This window comes from Phyllobates terribilis, unplaced genomic scaffold (assembly GCF_046119375.1).
Source record: "Phyllobates terribilis strain yellow unplaced genomic scaffold, ASM4611937v1 Scaffold_4__5_contigs__length_816908805, whole genome shotgun sequence".
Taxonomy (NCBI): Eukaryota; Metazoa; Chordata; class Amphibia; order Anura; family Dendrobatidae; genus Phyllobates; species Phyllobates terribilis.
The window spans coordinates 568,618,195-568,632,608 of record NW_027362764.1 but is presented as its reverse complement, the minus strand read 5'-3'; positions in this window follow the sequence as shown (position 1 = coordinate 568,632,608).

Below are 14,414 nucleotides of genomic sequence, written 5' to 3'. Positions count from 1 at the left end.
TTTGGCCTCTACTTAGCTTTTGCTGACAAATGTTACAGATAACACGAGTTGGGTCATCTTTATCGATCTGAAAAAATGCCCAGGCTATGCAAGGCTTAGCACCCATGCGACCTGAAGAGCCACCACGACTTGTGGTGAGAGGCAGAGTTGTGTTTGAGGATGCAGTTGTTGACGTGCTTCCAGTACTACGTCTCTGTCCAGGAAGGCGCAACCTGACCTCGTCGTCACTAGCATCTTCCTCCACCTCCTCTGCTGACCTCATCTCTTGGCTGACTGTGGGTTGACAGTAAGTGGGATCTCCGACCTCATCATCATCACCCTGTGCGTTATCACACCCGTCGTCCTCAGAGCCAACCTGTTCCTGCCCTGACAAAAAACTAAAGTTGTCGCTCCAATCAGGTATTTGAGTCTTATCATCGTCTTCCTCATTGTCTCCACCAACAGGAGTTACAGTTTGGGAATGAGGGTCTACATTATGGTCAGAACCTTCTGCGTCTGCTCCTGGATCCGACTCATAAAGATTCTGGGCATCAGTGCAGATCATTTCCTCGTCTGGATTCACAGAAGCGCTGGAGTCGACCTCTGATTCCCAGGCTATAGTATGAGTAAACAGCTCTGCAGACTCAACCATCTGTTCTACCTCATACTCAGACGGGCAGCTGGAGATTTGGGAGCTGTGAGGAAGCAAGTGCGATTTGGGTGACACCTTTGAGGACTGGAGTATTTGTGATGTTGAAGTTGATGTGGAGGAGAGCCCACTTAAAGGAGCACTTGATATCCGTTGAAGCACCTGCTGTTTTTGTGCCTCATCTGGAATTTGTAGCGATTGGCGTGGCCGTAAGAAAGGGATCTTATCACATTGTCCGCTAAAAGAAGTAGACATTTTAGTTTGGCTGGAAGATGGTCTTTCTTCTGCAGATGTTACTGTTGCTTTAACACCTACCCCACGGACACAACCTTTTTTCCCCTTCCCAACACGCCTATTCCCCTTTCCACCAGCAGCAGGCCTTTTTCCACTCATTTTGGTGGTTAACTAATTCACAACTCTGGAGTTGTTTGCACAAAAAAACAATGGATGGTAACCGAGCAGAGCTGAGTGGCCAAACTGTGGTATTAGGCCAAAACTATTGGCTGGGTTAGATGCAGAAAAAAATTATTTTGAATTTGCAACCTGATGGAGGTCAGTATAGATGGACTAATACAAATAGTCCCACACACTGCTAGAAGCCCAAATATTTTTTCAGAGGTACTGTAGATGCAGATAAAAATTATTTTTAATTTGCAACCTGATGGAGGTCAGCATAGATGGACTAATAGACCAAGTCCCACACACTGCTAGAAGCCCAAATATTTTTTCAGAGCTAGATGCAGAAAAAAATTATATTCAATTTGCAACCTGCTGGAGGTCAGTATAGAAGGACTAATAGAACAAGTCCCACACACTGCTAGAAGCCCAAATATTTTTTCAGAGCTAAATGAAGAAAAAAATTATTTTTAATTTGCAACCTGATGGAGGTCAGTATAGATGGACTAATAGACCAAGTCCCACACACTGCTAGAAGCCCAAATATTTTTTCAGAGCTAGATGCAGAAAAAAATTATTTTTAATTTGCAACCTGATGGAGGTCAGTATAGATGGACTAATAGACCAAGTCCCACACACCGCTAGAAGCCCAAATATTTTTTCAGAGCTAGATGCAGAAAAAAATTATTTTTAATTTGCAACCTGATGGAGGTCAGTATAGATGGACTAATAGACCAAGTCCCACACACCGCTAGAAGCCCAACTATTTTTTCAGAGCTAGATGCAGAAAAAAATTATATTCAATTTGCAACCTGCTGGAGGTCAGTATAGAAGGACTAATAGAACAAGTCCCACACACTGCTAGAAGCCCAAATATTTTTTCAGAGCTAAATGAAGAAAAAAATTATTTTTAATTTGCAACCTGATGGAGGTCAGTATAGATGGACTAATAGACCAAGTCCCACACACTGCTAGAAGCCCAAATATTTTTTCAGAGGTAGATGCAGAAAAAAATTATTTTTAATTTGCAACCTGATGGAGGTCAGTATAGATGGACTAATAGACCAAGTCCCACACACTGCTAGAAGCCCAAATATTTTTTCAGAGCTAGATGCAGAAAAAAATTATTTTTAATTTGCAACCTGATGGAGGTCAGTATAGATGGACTAATAGACCAAGTCCCACACACCGCTAGAAGCCCAACTATTTTTTCAGAGCTAGATGCAGAAAAAAATTATATTCAATTTGCAACCTGCTTGAGGTCAGTATAGAAGGACTAATAGAACAAGTCCCACACACTGCTAGAAGCCCAAATATTTTTTCAGAGCTAAATGAAGAAAAAAATTATTTTTAATTTGCAACCTGATGGAGGTCAGTATAGATGGACTAATAGACCAAGTCCCACACACTGCTAGAAGCCCAAATATTTTTTCAGAGCTAGATGCAGAAAAAAATTATATTCAGTTTGCAACCTGATGGAGGTCAGTATAGATGGACTAATAGAATGATGCTATGCCCAAAAGATTTTACTTCACTAGGTGCAGTAAAAAAATTGGTATTCTATACACAGGTGTTATATCTTGCAACACAGATAGGCTACTCCACTGACTAACACACTCTGCAATAGGCCAAAAAGGATTAGCTTTGCTAGATTCAGCCAAATGCTGTGAAAAAAACTTGCACAGCACTGGCACAGACCTGCCTGGCAAAAACTGATAGGAACTCATGTAACCTAGTCCTGAAAAGGACTCCAATTACAATTAGTCTTTACTCCCACAATCTATCTATTTAAGAGCACAGACCTCCCTGATAAAAGTCGTAGGAAATGCTGTAACCTAGTCCTTAAAAGGACTGCAATCACAACTATTCCCTACTCCCAAGCTATCTGTATATTTGTGCGAAAATTGGCTTGAAATTAACAAGGTATAGCGCACACAGCAACAGCGGTGCCGTCTAACACGCAGCTGCAGCAGTGAGAAAATGGTGGCGACGGGGAAAATGGCTTGGTCTTATAGGGCAAGGACATGTGACATACACTGCCAATGACACATGCCCTTGCTTGTGTGAAAAAAAGCACTTCGCTCCGTGTGTGCGCTGCTGATAGGCTGACAGATTGCACCTCCCCACTGCAAATGCGGGAAAGAGAAAAAAAAATGGAGATCTTCATTGTTCCTGCAGAGATCCATCCCCTGCCCCTCCCCCCACCCCGCTGTACACTCAAACTGCGTATTAACATTAATTTTCATCATTACTGAGAAAAAATCCAGTTATGATTTTGGTGCACGAACAGTTATCGAACATAACCTCGAACAGCCGAATTTTTCTCAAATTGTTCGTGTTCGCCGAACGGCTCGAACACCGCCCAAAACAGCTCGAATTTGAGATTGGCGAACAGTTCGAGTAGAACAACGCTCATCTCTAATTGAGAGTCCATAAAAGTGGACAAGGTTGTTGACAGCAGTGATCTAGGAGTCAGAAATGCTTCCAGGGGTCTTCCCCATGCTGTTTCCATGTCATTTGAGCGCTGTTCCCATCGATTTGGGCAATTTTTAGGCCCTTTGCAGACCGCCGGGAGGAGCCACCTGAAAAATGCTCGAATTTCCCATAGACTTACATTGGGCTCGTTGCTCTGGTTCAGCACCCGAGCATTCCAATTTGCTCGACCCAAGCATCGAGCACCCGAGCATTTTAGTGCTCGCCCATCACTAATAGGGAGCATTCAGATATTACCCACTCAATGCTTCCTAAGCACCCGCAAATTGGCATATTTCCTTCTCTTAGTTGCGCAGCCTGCTCCAACATCATGAAATCAGAGAACATCACACATCCCAGAACAGGCAAATGATACAGAATCAAAGGTTATTATAGATGTGACTCAAAGTTTTTGGTCTTCCTCATCAAATACTCTTGTGGCCTCCTCTATGTAGGAGAGACCACTCAGGATGGATGAACACACAATTTAAACAAATGCTACAAATGAAGAAAGAAATGTTTATCAAATGGAAAGAGGGAGGCATATCTAAATAAGAATACAATGCTGTCTGCAGAACCTGAAGGGCACGCATCAGTTTAGATAAAGCTGATAATGACTTAAGGATTGCAAGAGATGTCAAAAGCAATAAAAAAAGGATTTGGGGGGTAAGTCACAGGTGTCATTTTACAGGATAAAAATGGTAAAGTGGTGAAAAATGATGCTGAGAAAACTGAACTTTTAAACTCATATTTTGCATCTGTTTTCTCTCAGAAAGTAAATGTAAGATCAACTGATCTTCACTGTACTATTGAAGGAATAGAATAATCCACACTATGTATGCACAAAGAGATAGTGAGGGAATACTTAGCTAACATAAATGAATTCAAGTCTCCAGGTCCAGATAAATTACATCCCAGGGTACTGAAAGAGATAGCAGAGGAAATAATGAACCACTCTCCATAATCTTTGAAAATTCTTGGAGAACAGGAGAAGTCCTAGAAGACTGGAGAAGAGCGAATGTTGTCCCTATCTTCATAAAGGAGAAGAAGGTTGACCCAGGGAACTATAGGCCTGTGAGCCTTACTTCTATACCAGGAAAGATTTTTTAACAAATTATTAAACAACATGTATGCAAGTACCTTTATGAGAATGAAGTGATTAACCAAAGCCAGCATGGGTTTGTAACTAATAAGTCATGTCAGAATAACTTAATTTCCTTCTATGACAGAATCACTGACTGGGTGGATCAGGAAAACACAGTAGATATAGTATATCTTGACTTCAGCAAAGCATTTGACAAAGTGTCTCATTCCATCCTTATTGAAAAAATGACCAACAATGGAATGGACAAGGCAACTGTTAGGTGGATTCATAACTGGCTTAGTGATCGGACCCAAAGAGTGGTCGTAAATGGTTGAAATCCAGTTGAAAGAATGTCTCAAGTGGAGAGCCACAAGGCTCTGTCCTGGGCCCTGTGTTGTTCAACATCTTTATCAATGATTTAGATGAAGGAAATAAAGGTAAACTGATTAACTTTGCTGATGAAGGATAGCTAATGCTAGAGAAGAGAGAGGATTCAAAAAGATCTAAACAAACTAGAGCTTTGTGCAGCAACTAACAGAATGTTTTTTAACAGGGGGAAATGCTAAGTTTTACATCTGGGCCAAAAAAAAATAAAAAAAAAGCCATATACAGAATGGGAGGAATAGGGCTAAGCAATGGCACATGTGAAAAAGACTTGGGTATACTAATAGATCACAGACTGAAAATGAGTCAACAGTGTGATACAGCAGCAAAAAAGGCAAACACAATTCTGAGTTGCATTAACAGAAGCATAGAGTCTAGATCACATGAAGTAATTATCCCCCTCTAATCCTCTTTGGTCAGTCCTCATCTGGAATACTGGAAGACATAGAAAAACTGGAGCAAGTTCAGAGAAGAGCTACCAGGATAGTGACCAGTCTACAAACAATGTCCTATGAGGAACGGTTAGAGGATTTGGGAATGTTTATCTTGCAAAAGAGAAGACTGAGAGGAGACGTAATAGCTGTCTACAAATATCTGAAGGGATGTCACACTGTAGAGGTATCAGCTTTATTCCCATTTGCACAAAGAAAGACTAGAAGCAATGGGATGAAATTGAATGGGAGAAGATACAGATTAGATATTAGAGAAAACTTATTGACAGTGAGGGTGATCAATGAGTGGAACAGGCTGCCACGAGAGGTGGTGAGTTCTCCTTTAATGGAAGTCTTCAAACAGAGACTGAACAGACATCTGTCTGAGATGGTTTAGTGAATCCTGCATTGAGCAGGGGGTTGGACACGATGACCCTGGAGGTCCCTACCAACTCTAACATTCTATGATTCTAAGACATCAGGGAACATATAGCAAGCCACAAGACAACAAAAACATGGTTACCCCTTACCAGACCACTTTAGCAAAGCCAGACATTCTGTTTCTCAACTACGTTTCCAGGTAATCTAACAACTCCCTCGACCAAGACGTGGTGGCAACCACATCCAGCTCCTCAAACACAGAGAAGCATTCTGGATACACACATTACAGACTCTGACCCCAAAATGTATCAATAGGGAATTGAACTGGCTTTTTCAACTATAATAATAGTTCTTGACTTTCTTTTCCCACAGACACGCTGACTTATCCCTATAAACTTCACACTAGGTAAATAAATACCATCATCCCAGGTCACCACACATGACAGCCCAGCCACCATCATCATTGATGGTCTTCTCAGATCCTTCATATGTTGAACCACTCATTAGCACCCATATCGGCAGTTATTTCCTACCATCACACATTGCTACCTCCTGCACCCACATAGCCATTTTAGAAAATCCACTACTCTCCCTTTCATTATTTCATCCCTCTCATCATATACAGTACAGACCAAAAGTTTGGACACACCTTCTCATTTAAAGATTTTTCTGTATTTTCATGACTATGAAAATTGTACATTCACACTGAAGGCATCAAAACTATGAATTAACACATGTGGAATTATATAATTAACAAAAAAGTGTGAAACAACTGAAAATATGTCTTATATTCTAGGTTCTTCAAAGTAGCCACCTTTTGCTTTGATGACTGCTTTGCACACTCTTGGCATTCTCTTGATGAGCTTCAAGAGGTAGTCGATGGAAATGGTCTTCCAACAATCTTGAAGGAGTTCCCAGAGATGCTTAGCACTTGTTGGCCCTTTTGCCTTCACTCTGCGGTCCAGCTCCCCCCAAACCATCTCGATTAGGTTCAGGTCTGCTGACTGTGGAGGCCAGGTCATCTGGCGTAGCACCCCATCACTCTCTTTCTTGGTCATTGTCCTGTTGAAAAATAAATGATGGTCCAACTAAACGCAAACCGGATGGAATAGCATGCCGCTGCAAGATGCTGTGGTAGCCATGCTGGTTCAGTATGCCTTCAATTATGAATAAATCCCCAATAGTGTCACCAGCAAAGCACCCCCACACCATCACACCTCCTCCTCCATGCTTCACAGTGTGAACCAGGCATGTAGAGTCCATCCGTTCACCTTTTCTGTGTCGCACAAAGACATGGTGGTTGGAACCAAAGATCTCAAATTTGGACTCATCAGACCAAAGCACAGATTTCCACTGGTCTAATGTCCATTTGTAGCACCCTGAGGACTCGGCTGCTACAGGGGTATTGCACCTCAAGCCAGAGGTGTGGTATTCCACTCCCGGGTAAGGATGGAGTGTGGAACTGAGCTAGTAGGCTGCATGCACTACATACATCCCATTTCCGGGGGACAGAACTACGGTACTCCCACCAGTATATGTGCAGGTATGACAGCGTCTGTCCCTGGCTGGAGTGGGAGGGGGGTGGAACATCCCAGTAGTGTAGGGGCAGATAGGGGGAGTAGTCTGGGTAAATGTAGGAGCTCATTGGGTGCTGGTCACCTGAGCTCACACATAGAGGGAGTATATAAGGTGGGCACCATCTTAGGACAGGGTCAGTCAGTCAGTCAGTCTGTGAGTCAGCAGTAACTCCAGGAGAGGAGAAGGAAGAGGGACCCAGAGGCGCAGGACGAGAGGGGACCCCAAGATCCCAGAATAAGGACAAAAGGGTGAAGGGTCGGCAAAAGGGTACCGGATCCCAAGCTGGCGGAGGCCAAAGCAAACCTTAGCCAGGAACCGGAGGTTGTGGGCAGGATCTGCCACGACCCTCACCAAATCCACTAGAAAGGCACACCGAGCATAGGGTCAGGGAGCCCAGAGGAGGCTTGACCAACAAGAGACCCGAGGGAGCCGGACATAAGTGGATCCCTGGTGGGAACGGCCAGAGGAGGGGAGAGTCAGAAAGGAGCTCAGGACCACGCTCCAGAATTGCCCGGGAGTTGACCGAGTCCCGCACCTGGTGGACGCAGCACGGCTTGGGTGGTCACTGCTGTACAGAGTGACCCGAGCAACACCAGTGAGTAAAAACCCTGAAACTGCATTTCATGCCTCTGAGTCTCCTTGCTGCACCTTCACAACCATCATCCTCCACGTCTGACCCCCTGAGGCTATACCCCTCCCGTTGTGGGTAATACTACCACAGCTGCACACACACCACCAGCCTCAGCGGACAATCCTGCAGCGGCGGCCTTTTGACCGCAAATCAACGGGTGCGTAGTCGACACTAAAAACATCTGCAAGGACTGCCGCACACTGAGTTTGACACCCTGGGCACGGACCGGGTCACAGCCACTCGGAGACTACAACCCCCATCTGATCCGGCTCCGGGTATCCCTAACAACATGGCCCAGGGGGCGCGTCACATTCCTTGTGTTCTTTAGCCCAAACAAGTCTCTTCTGCTTGTTGCCTGTGGTTTCCTAGCAGATAATTTACCATGAAGGCCTGCTGCACAAAGTCTCCTCTTAACAGTTGTTGAAGAGATGTGTCTGCTGCTAGAACTCTGTGTGGCATTGACCTGGTCTCTAATCTGAGCTGCTGATAACCTGCGATTTCTGAGGCTTGTGACTCAGATAAACTTATCCTCAGAAGCAAAGGTGACTCTTGGTCTTCCTTTCCTGGGGCGGTCCTCATGTGAGCCAGTTTCTTTTCAGCGCTTGATGGTTTTTGCAACTGCACTTGGGGACACTTTCAAAGTTTGCCCAATTTTTGGGACTGACTGACCTTCATTTCTTAAAGTAATGATGGCCACTTGTTTTTCTTCACTTAGCTGCTTTTTCTTGCCATAATACAAATTCTAACAGTCTATTCTGTAGGACTATCAACTGTGTATCCACCAGACTTCTGCACAACACAACTGATGGTCCCAACTAGTGTTGAGCCACCCCCGTAGTGTTCGAGTTCGGTTCGGTTCGTCGAACACCCGTGTGTTCGCCGAACTGTTCGTCGAACTGTTCGTCGAACACCTTCGAACACCGTTAAAACCAATGGCAGGCAAACAAAAACACATAGAAACACATAGAAAACACCTTCAAAGGTGTCCAAAAGCTGACAAACTGCTCAGAAGACACAACTAACACATGGAAAAGTGACAAGTACATATAGTCATGCGAAAAGAAAAGAGGTGGAGGAGTAAAAGGAGGGGGAGACACAGATATAGGCATGTCATGCCCTTCTAAAATCCAAAAAGTGAGAAGCCGAGATGGCCAGTCCGCTCCTGCCCGTGCCACCTCCGTGTCGCCGGGTTTGTGCCAGAGCCGCGGTGAACCCTGACGGCCAGCCCCCCTCTCCCAATACTGGTGCCTGTCCGCTGGTGGGTCGAGAGAGCCCCCCTGTGGTGGAGGCAGCTCTAAGCTTTTTAATTTAAATTGTCCCTCTAATTTGAATGAATACACTTTAAATCCATTTACAAGGATCTATTGGAGGGCAAGTCTCATGCCAGCAGCCGCGTAATTCCAGCTCCAGTAGCGTCCACTAAAGCTGCTGCAGTTAAAAAGCTTTTATAAGGATCGAGCTCGGCTGTCCACCGCAAGGCATCCTAGTGCCAGTCCCAGCCCCTATGCCTTGGGGTGCCTCCTGATGCTCTTCACTAAGTATCCCGTGGTCCCGAAGCATTTCCTTTGAAAAAATTAAGTGTCCAAACTACAGGTGGTGTAGCTTGCTTAACAGCCGGGATAATCCGCTGACTAGCAGACACTGCTACTAGGCACAAAGTATTTCTTGGGCTAGATGCAGTTAAAAATTTGTAAGTAGATACTCTCGTTGGATGCTGAGAAAGCATTCCATAGAGTCTCCTGGCACGCCATATATGATTCTCTTAAAAAGCTTGGGGTAGGGGTCTAGGGGACCCTTTTATAGCCAAAATCACGGCCCTGTATCACAATACGTCACCTAGGCTGAAGATAAATGGAACTGTAGCACCGAGGGCTCGGTTGCTACAGACGTATTGCACCTCACCCAGAGGTGTGATATCTCACTCTCAGATAAGGATGGAGTGTGGATCAGGACCCGACACCTGCATGCATTACACCACATTGCCGTGGGGCAGGGCGACCAATATGCCCCTGAGATGGGCACGACAGTCCCTGTCCCTGGCTGGAGTGGGGGGAGGGAACACTGAGGAAGGGGAACCCTGCAGTGCAGGAGCAGGGAGGAAGCAGTTCCTGGGTGCATTGAGAAGGGAGTATAAAAGGTGGGCACCATCTTAGTTCATTGCAGAGAAGTCTGAGCAGAAGTGGCAGGGAGCAGGGGCTCTGCATGAGCTCTGCTTCGGAGGCGGGCCTAGTAACAGAGGCCCAGGCCTGCAAGAGGGAGAAGGAAGGAAGAGGAGCGGAGAAGGCTCCAGGAACGAGGAATGAAGGGATCCCAGGGGTGCGGACGGGCGAGTCGCCACCGCACGCCCGAATCCACCTGCGTGGAGGGGTCAGGCCAAAGGGGGAGACCGGTCCCCGAACTAGTGGAGGCAGGAAACGACCCTCAGCTAGAAACCGGAGGCTCTGACATTTTATGTGGCGCAGCCCCTTGCTCCACCCGCTAGGAAGGCACCACATAGGGTCAGGGAAACTGGCGCCAAGTTTACCAAGAGGAGGCCCGAGGCAGCCGGACAGAAGTGTTGGTAAGAAAGGCCAGACAAAGGACACACAAAGGGGGTCCTGTGAAGCGCTCCAAAGTTATCTGGGAGTTGTCTGAGCCCCTGACCTGGTGAGCACAGTACGACGTGGGCAGCCGTTACCTGCAGACGTGGTCTGGATAATAAGAACTGTGAGTAAAGGCCCTGAACTGCATCACTGACTCCGTGTCGTTACTGCTGCTGCCCTGCACCATCACCCCCATCCTCCGCATACACTGCCCTGAGGCTATACTCCTCCCGTGGGGAGTTATGCTACGCTCTGCTGCACCCACAACACCAGCCTTAGCGGTCTGCCCTGTAGCGGCGGTTCACTCTGACCGCAATCCACGGGTGGCGTAGTCGGACATTTAAACATCAAAACCACATAAATAGTTCCGCCACTGGTTTGACCGCCCTGAGCCACGGAACCGGATCGCCGCCACGGAGACTACAACCACCAGCATCCACCAAAAAGGGTCCGGCTCCGGGTGTCCCAAGGCCCAGGGGGTGCGTCAGAACATTTTCATCACCTTTCACAATCACCAATGGGACAAGGCAGGGATGTCCTCTGTCCCCTCTCTTATACATCCTAGTGACGGAGCACCTGCTCTCATCAATTCGCCATAACCCCAATATTAGGTGGATTGAGGTGGGAGGCACCGAGTACAAGTGCTCTCTATTTGCTGATGATGTCCTAGTATATATCACTCAATCACATATATCCATCCCTGCAGTTATGGCTGAAATAGATCACTTTGTTACATGGTCAAATTTTAAAATCAATGCAGCGAAGTCTGAAGCCCTCGATGTCTCCCTCCCTAAATCCATATAGGATTCCATCCAGTCCAACTTTCCCTTTGCCTGGCCCTCACAGGGTATCAAATACTTAGGAATTCCTATTCATAGAGACCTCTCCCATCTATGTTATCTTAATTTTGGGCCCTTTATTGAACAATTCCATACAGACCACGGTTGGCAAGTTGGAACTGTGAGATTCACTACGTGCACCACTGGTATTTTGTGGAAAAGCACATGTAAGATTCTGCAACAGTCTCTGCTGATACTCCTGCATGCGTGCATCCCTTTCTATGGCAGGAATAATTTCTGCAAATTTACTTTTGTACCGGGGATCTAACAGTGTGGCAACCCAGTAGTCAGGATTATTTCTAATTCTCACAATTCGAGGGTCATGTTGCAGGTAGTGCAGCAAGAAGGCACTCATGTGTGTTGCGCATCCAGGAGCACCAAGTCCCTGTTGTGTTGGTGGCGAGGTAACAATCATGCTTCCTTCCTCTGTCCTCTCCCCCCAACCTCGCACAACAGAAATGTGATCAAGGTCTCCCTCATCTGATGAGTCTTCCATCAGTTCGTCCTCCACTTCTTCCTGGGCTCCTGCACCTTCCTCACTAGTTTGGCTGCTACCATGCGCCCTGGTAAAATCATCTCCCCCACCCTCACATGCCTGCCGCCCTGGTGCTGCCGACCGTCTGGACCTTGCAGATGTTAGCCCTTCCGCATACAACTCCTCCTCCTCTACTTCCTCCACCTCCTCTTGTGCCACCACCTGACTCCGAATTCTGTTTAACATGTGCTCCAGCATGTAAATCACCGGAATAGTCATGCTGATAATGGCATCGTCAGCACTAAACATCTTCGTCGCCATTTCAAAACTGTGCAGAAGGGTGCATAGGTCCCTGATCTGAGACCACTCCTCCAGCGTGATTTGCCCCACCTCTGAATCTCGTTGGCCCAGGCTATACGTCAGAACGTATTGCACCAGGGCTTGTCGGTGCTGCCACAGTCGCTGCAACATGTGCAGAGTTGAATTCCACCGGGTAGGCACATCGCATTTTAGCCGGTGAAGTGGCAGGCCCAACGACTTCTGTAGAGATGTAAGTCGCTGAGCTGCGGGATGCGAACGGCGGAAGTGAGCACACAGCGACCGTGCCCTCTGCAGAAGGCCATCTACTCTGGGATAGTGGGCTAAAAATTGCTGGACAACCAGGTTCAACACGTGAGCCATACAAGGCACGTGTGTGACATTGCCCCGGCGAAGGGCCGCACCCAGGTTTGCAGCATTGTCGCACACGGCCTTCCCTGGTTTCAGGTCCAGTGGAGACAACCATTCATGAAATTGGTTCTCCAGAGCTGACCACAACTCCTCAGCTGTGTGACTCACATTTCCCAGACATTTCAATGTAAAAACCGCCTGATGACGTTGAGCCCTACTGCCAGCATAGTAAGGAGGTGTGCAGGATCCCTTCTGCGCAGTTAGAAAGCTTGTGGCATGACCAGACAGGCTTTGGGTGCAGGTGGAAGACCGAGAGGAGGTTGAGGAGGCAGAAGCAGTGGAGGAAAAATGACATAAAGAGGATTGACGCACAACTCGTGGGGATGGCAAGACTTGGACAGCAGCCCCTTGTCCTGCTGTCACCATAGTTACCCAGTGCCCAGTCAGCGACATGTAACGCCCCTGTCCATGCCTACTCGTCCAAGTGTCTGTGGTGAAATGCACCCTGTCACACACAGAGTTTCTCAAAGAAGCGGTGATGTTGTGTGCGACATGCTGGTGGAGCGCAGGCACACCTTTCTTTGAGAAGTAGTGCCGACTGGGCATCTGGTACTGGGGCACTGCGACGGACATAAGGTCTCGAAAATCCTCTGTGTCCACCAGGCGGAAAGGCAGCATTTCTGTAGCCAAGAGCTTGCAGATGGTGAAATTCAACCTCTTAGCTTTCTCATGGCTAGGAGGAAATGGTCTTTTACTTGTCCACATCTGAGGGACCGAGGGCTGGCTATTGTGCTTAGACGGGGTTGATAAGGGTGTCCCCGGCAAACTGCCGGTCTGTGAGGAAGATGCAGGCGGACATGTTAGGTTGCCTTGATCCAAAGGTGGTGCTATCGATGTCGGACAGCGCTCAAGACCAGCTGGTGTTACCGCCTCCAAAGAAAATGATGACCTGCCAATCACGCTGGCTGTTGCGGGTAAAGAGGTGGCAGGTCTGCGCCCCAAAACAGGTGTGACTGCTGTCCCCCCAGTCACAGAGGATGAAGAGGCCGCGGATGCACAAGATATGGCAGACGGTGGTTGGCCCGGCCGGCTAGACCGCATTGTAGCACACTGAGCTTCCCACTGCAACTTATGCTTCATGTCCATGTGCCGGTTCATGCATGAAGTACTCAAACTATGTATTTTTTGGCCTCTACTTAGCTTTTGCTGACAAATGTTACAGATAACACGAGTTGGGTCATCTTTATCGATCTGAAAAAATGCCCAGGCTATGCAAGGCTTAGCACCCATGCGACCTGAAGAGCCACCACGACTTGTGGTGAGAGGCAGAGTTGTGTTTGAGGATGCAGTTGTTGACGTGCTTCCAGTACTACGTCTCTGTCCAGGAAGGCGCAACCTGACCTCGTCGTCACTAGCATCTTCCTCCACCTCCTCTGCTGACCTCATCTCTTGGCTGACTGTGGGTTGACAGTAAGTGGGATCTCCGACCTCATCATCATCACCCTGTGCGTTATCACACCCGTCGTCCTCAGAGCCAACCTGTTCCTGCCCTGACAAAAAACTAAAGTTGTCGCTCCAATCAGGTATTTGAGTCTTATCATCGTCTTCCTCATTGTCTCCACCAACAGGAGTTACAGTTTGGGAATGAGGGTCTACATTATGGTCAGAACCTTCTGCATCTGGTCCTGGATCCGACTCATAAAGATTCTGGGCATCAGTGCAGATCATTTCCTCGTCTGGATTCACAGAAGCGCTGGAGTCGACCTCTGATTCCCAGGCTATAGTATGAGTAAACAGCTCTGCAGACTCAACCATCTGTTCTACCTCATACTCAGACGGGCAGCTGGAGATTTGGGAGCTGTGA